This window comes from Saimiri boliviensis, chromosome 18 (assembly GCF_048565385.1).
Source record: "Saimiri boliviensis isolate mSaiBol1 chromosome 18, mSaiBol1.pri, whole genome shotgun sequence".
Classification (NCBI taxonomy): domain Eukaryota; kingdom Metazoa; phylum Chordata; class Mammalia; order Primates; family Cebidae; genus Saimiri; species Saimiri boliviensis.
In genome coordinates this window covers 3,182,705-3,188,704 of record NC_133466.1, presented here as the reverse complement: position 1 = coordinate 3,188,704, position 6,000 = coordinate 3,182,705, and positions in this window count along the sequence as shown.

The window sequence follows — 6,000 nt, the reverse complement described above, 5'->3', positions numbered from 1 at the left end:
ATCAGGCAGGGGTCCTCTTTCTGGTGTGGCTTCTTGCATGCCACCGCACAGGTGCGTATTGCTGAGTGCAGAAGCATCTTGTTCCTTTTTTTTTTTTGAGACAGAGTCTTGCCCTGTTGCCCAGGCTGAAGTGTAATGGTGCAAACTTGGCTCACTGCAACTTCCGCCTTCCAGGTTCAAATGATTCTCCTGCCACAGCCTCCCAAGTAGCTGGGATTAGGGCTCCCGCCAACACATCCAGCTAATTTTTTTTTTTTTTTTTTTTTTTTTGTATTTTTAGCAGAGACAGGGTTTCACCATGTTAGCCAAGCTGGTCTCGAACTCCTGACCTCATGATTTGCCCGCCTCGGCCTCCCAAAGTGCTGGGACTAGAGGAGGCCCACTGAGCTCGGCCTGAGCCACTGAGCTCGGCCTGTTCCTTTTCACTGCTGTGCACCATTGTACGGTGTGAACATATCACAGATTGTCCACTCGATCTGGACAGGCCGTCGGCCATTTCCCGTGTTTGATTCTGGGAAGCCACGAGCATTCTCATACTGCCTTTTCGGTGTGTGTCACCACGCACTGCTGCTGGGGTACTGGATGCCCGACAGAGGCTGGCAGGGGACATTTTGAAGTGGCGGGACCATTTCTGCAGTCGTCAATAGTGCGAGGGGCCTTTCCTCTGCAGCTTTTGGTGGGTAGTGTCATCTCACGATGGCCTGAATTGGCATGTCCCCGAGGACCGACGGTGCCAAGTGCTTTTCACCTGTTCTTTGGTCTCTGCATACATAGACTTTTGGGGGAGGTGCTTTTGTAAGTCTTTCACTTGATTATTTAAAATGGGGTGAGAGTTAGGATTTAAAATGGGGTGGTCAGTTTTCTCCTTATTGGTTTGTGGGAATGTGTCAACCTGGAAGCAAGTCTTTAGTTGGATATTACCCGGAGTCAGCCAAACTCAAGGTCAAGGACAGTTCTCCAGAGACATTCCTCATTTCAGACACCAGTTGCAAATCTGGGGTTCCCAGGGTCGTCTTCACTTATGATCAGCTAGCTACAATAGCTCTGGGGTCCCTGTGGACTCCCTCCTGTTGGGCAATTCACCGAAAGAACGTAGGGGAGCCCTGAGCCCGCGAGGACAGCAGACATCCCTGTAGCAGAAGGATAGAAGCCGAGGTAGCCCAAGGCAGGGGTGCAGAGGTGAAGTCTGGGGAGCTGAGCCACTGGCTGCTGCTGTCCCAGGGCACGTTACCCTCCCGACACACGGATATGGGACAACATTCTTTGAGTTTTGCCATCCGGCGATGTTCACCAAGGCTTCAGCATCTTTTCACTGGGGTTTCATTGCATAGGTGCGGTTGTTCAAATTCTCATCCCTGTAGCTAAACTCAGCCGGCCAGCTGGGCAGCTTCAGTGAGCTGAGTCCTCCCTAGGGCCAGCCCTCCAGGAAGCTCGCCAGACTGGCCACCCCAGGAGCTGTGCTTGTCACCTGCAGATGGAGGTTGAGGGGAGAGTCGCCCGGGCCCGCAGTGCCTGTACACAGCGGTGTGACCTCTTCCCTCGAACTTGACTCTCCAGGCCAGAGGTCGCACCACTGAGGGTCTGTTTATTATTATTTTAAAAGTTCTCTTCAGTGATTCTACCTCACTGGGAGGAGCTGTTATTTAAACTCTTGAGATGTATTTACTTTTGGCCCAAGGTCAGGTGGATGATGGTTTTCGTGGAAGTGAGCGCCAGGCCCATCTGTTTAGACAAGTGTCTAGGGCGGGTGGGGCCTAGGGGCTGGTCGGGTATGTTCAGTCCAAACCGCCAGGGAGTGGCCCAGAGAAATATCCCTAAACCCAGAGAGAAGTTTAGTGTTCTCTCACACAAAAACATCTGGAGCCAGGCAAGGTGGCTCACGCCTGTAATCCAAGCACTTTGGGAGGCCAGGGTGGGTGAATCATGAGGTCAGGAGTTCAAACCCAGCCTGGCCAAAGAGACCAGCCTGACCAGCATGATGAAACCTCGTCTCTACTAAAAATACAAAAAGAATTAGCCAGGCATGGTGGCCGGCCCCTGTAATCCCAGCTACTTGGGAGGCTGAGGTGGGAGAATTGCTTGAACCCAGGTGGCAGAGGTTACAGTGAGTGGAGTTCACGCCATTGCACTCCAGCCTGGGTGACACAGCAAGACTCAACTCAAAAAAAAAAAAAAATCTGCAGGTAGGAATGCCCAGCCTGGCCTGTCATTCAGTGATGGTGGGGCCTGGCGTCCGTTATCTCCCTGTGCTCCCAGCCCAGCTCATGGGTAAGGTGTCACCGTAGGGCCTGAAATAGCTCTGGGACTCCAGCCACTGAAAACAACATGGGCTACGACGACACCAGCTCCCCGCCGTCTCCCGCTTCCTCCCACCCCCAGCTCCTCCTTAATTTCCCGCTTCCTCTCATGCTAGCATTTATTTATTTGTTTATTTTTGAGAAGGAGTTTCACTCTGTTGCCTACGAGTGCAGTGGCAAGATCTTGGCTCACTGCAACCTCTGCCTCCCAGGCTTAAGCAATTCTCCTGCCTCAGCCTCCCAAGTAGCTGGGATTACAGACACCCACCGTCTTGCCTGGCTAATTTTTGTGTTTTTGGTAGAGACAGGGTTTCACCATGTTGGCCAGGCTGGTCTCAAACCCCTGATCTCAGGTGATCCACTTGCCTCAGCCTCCCAAAGTGCTGGGATAATAGGCACAAGCCGTTGTGCCTGGCCTCACTCTTTTAAATATTAGTTTTTAAAAGAGACACTGTACTTTTCTGCTGCAAATGACCACACAATGGCCTGCACTTCTTGCTGAACTAGTTCTTGACTGCTTAGAATGTACTGAAGCTCTGCCTACTCTGATCGGGAATGACGTGGAAGCCGAGATGGAGAGTCTGTGGCAGGGGCACGGCGGGGGGTGCGGGATGCTCCCTTGCGCCCCCTTGCCAGCTGGAACGGGGCCTCAGGTGAGGGGCAGCAGAGAGGGTCCCTGTGGAAATGGTTGCCCGGGAGGCCCCCCACACCCAGCTCTCCTGCCGTGCCTGTGCTCGGACCCTGGGCAGCATGCCCCGTTCCTGGTGCTCAGACGGGCAACACGTAGGCGACACACGGGGCGTGGTTCACCCTCAATGGCTGCCTTGGCAGTGAGGCCCCCCAACCCGGTGTCAGTCGGTCAGTCCTTGGCAGCGGCCCCTGCCTCTCCTGACAGCTTCTCTTCTTCGCCTCCACGGCCTCCCCACCTGCTTCCCTGCGGCCTGTCTGACGCTGTGTTGAACTCGGAGGATGGGGTCTTGCCCTTGGCACCTCCTTCACAGTCTCCCCAACCCCTGGGCCCTCAGGCCCACCGAGGGCAGGAGTGGCAGGGAGAGGTGCCTACCATCCATCACTGTCCCTGCCCACTTCTTGCTAGGATGAGAGAGAGATTTGCGTAGACGCATCCCTGAGAGGCCCTTATTCACAGCCTCCCACCTGCCCGGCTTTGCAGCGTCGGTAAGAAGTGGTGAGATCATCCCATTCTGCAGGTGCAGAACTTTTTTTTTTTTTTTTTTTTTTTTCCCACAACAGGGTCTCACTCTGTTGCTCAGGCATGATCATGGCTCAGTGCAACCTCGAACTTCTGGGCTCAAGTGACCCTCCCACCTCAGCATCCTGAGTGGCTGAGACTACAGGTATGTACCACTTCATCTGGCTAATTTGTGTTAAAAAAAAGTTTTCGTAGAGGTGGGATCTTGCTATGTTGCCCAGGTTGGTCTCAAACTCCTGGCCTCACGCAATCCTCCTGGCTCAGTAGGCGTTGCTAGGATTACAGGTGTGAGCCGCCATGCCCAGCGGCAGGTGCAGGAACTGGGGCCCTCAGAGGCTGTGGACTGCTGGCTGGTGAGGAGGAGCACGGGCCAGGAGAGCTGCCCCTTCAGCGGGACTTAAGTGGCTGGAGGGTGACCCTTTCCTAGGGACAAACAGGGAGGGCCTTGGAGGCTGGTACCCAGCACAGGTCCCTGGTGGCCCCGCAGCCTGAGCCTCCACACGTTCCCAGGGCATCTCGAGTTCGCCTACGGAGCTGTTGTTTCAAGATAAAAAATGCCCTTGTGTTCCACGTTCCAGTTCAGAGGCCCGTCTGCTCCCAAGACGGGAGGCGCCAGCGGTGTGAGTCCCCCCGGAAGCCGGGTGCCGGGTCCCTGTCCCTGCCCGCAGAGGACGCATTCCAAGGGCCCCCTTGGGACGCTGCCCGGCTCTCCCAGGCCCGGCTGCCTTCGCACGAGGGCTCCGAGGCCTGCTCGTCCTACGTGACTGCCCGAATGTGCACACGCCTGGCTGTGTGTGGGCGTGTGCCTGGGGGCCCGCGCGCAGGGGCAAGGCCGGCCAGGACTTGTTGCGTGAAACAGGCCAGCCGACAGCTGCGTCCACGCTGAGCAGGGCGGCTTTTTCAGCCCGGCAGCTCCGGGGACTGAGCAGGAGCTGGGGGAGGAGCAGCGCACCGCCCTGCCTTGGAACCTGGGGCCCAGGGTGAATTGAGGGTCCTGGGGCAAGCAGAGCCGCTCCGCAGGACAGCCTGCCCACACCCCCCTCACCACCACCCCTCGGCCTCCAGATTCCGGGCTGCTGGACTTTTTTCAAACCCGGGGAGTCGGGGACAGCTGCTGAGACTGAGGACTCGGCGAGTGTGTCGTGGCGAGCCGCCGTCACCCTCCTCCTGGAGGGCGCGTCCTGTGGAAGCCGACAGGGTCTCCCGGCCGGGGAAATAAACCAAGCAAGGGAAAAGCCTGGAACGTGCGGAGCCTCCTGGGAGCCCTCGTCTGGGCCCGAAAGCGGTTCCCTGCCTGAGCTGGTGGCGCAGGAATCACAGGGAGACGGTGGCTGGGCCCGTCAGGACCTTTCAGCCCACCTGGCGGACTGGGGTCCATGAGGGTGGTGGGGTGCAGGCGGGGTACTCTCGGCGATGCAGACACGGGCCCCCTCTGTCAGCTGTTGTCAGGCTAGTGCTGTGTAACACACACTCCCGGTGCAACCACTGAAATAACCACCTGTGGGTCCTGCTCACCAGCCAGCCTGCGGCGTGTGCCCGGCTGGGCTCCCGGCTGGGTTCCCGACTCGGCTCCCGGCTGGGCTCCCGGCTCGGCTCTGGGCTGTGTCCTGGTCTCCATTGGTCCATGCGCTGGCCAGGGTCCTCCACTGAGGCGGGGGTCCCCTCACCAGGCTCTGTTTTGGATGCAGAGTCCTTGATTGTTTGTGGGTCGTCTGAGGGGACCTGGGGATTTGACCCAAACTTCCCAATCCGCCAGAGCCCCCGCTGACACGGCAGCCTCTACCCCAGGCTTCTCTGTGCAGACAGGCCCAGCGCGGCCTGGAGAGCTCAGGACAGGGCAGCCTCGGCCGCTCCTGCAGGAGTGCTGGGTGGAAGCTGCTCCCCGGATTCAGCGGGTGACAGCCCCATGATGTCACCGCTCTCCCCTTTCCTACCACCTGGCAGGGCGGCTCACCCCTCCTGCCAGCAGACCCCCCCAGCCTCACCTGGAATGCTCCTTGACTGGTTGTGCCCCTGTATCCTGCCCACCCAGCCCTCTGGGTGCTTCCTCTGAGCACACCTGGCATGGATGGCGACTAGGCCTGACCACCCTTAGCCTACCAGCCCGGGGTCTCTGAGAACCACCGCCCTAGAGTCTGCAGCCCACACTCATGCCAGCACTGAGGGGATGGGGAGGGCAGGGGTGAGGTGTGGTGTGCTGTGAGTTGGTGTGTGTGGGGGTGTATGTGAGTGTGTGTGTCTGGTGTGGGTGTGTGACAGGAGCGTGTTGTGCATGGGTGTGTGTGTGTGAGGGCTGTGTTGTGCGTGTGTGAGGGCCGTGTTGTGTGTGTGTGAGGGCCGTGTTGTGCGTGTGTGAGGGCTGTGTTGTGCGTGTGTGAGGGCCGTGTTGTGTGTGTGTGAGGGCCGTGTTGTGCGTGTGTGAGGGCTGTGTTGTGTGTGTGTGAGGGCCGTGTTGTGTGTGTGTGAGGGCCGTGTTGTGCGTGTGTGAGGGCC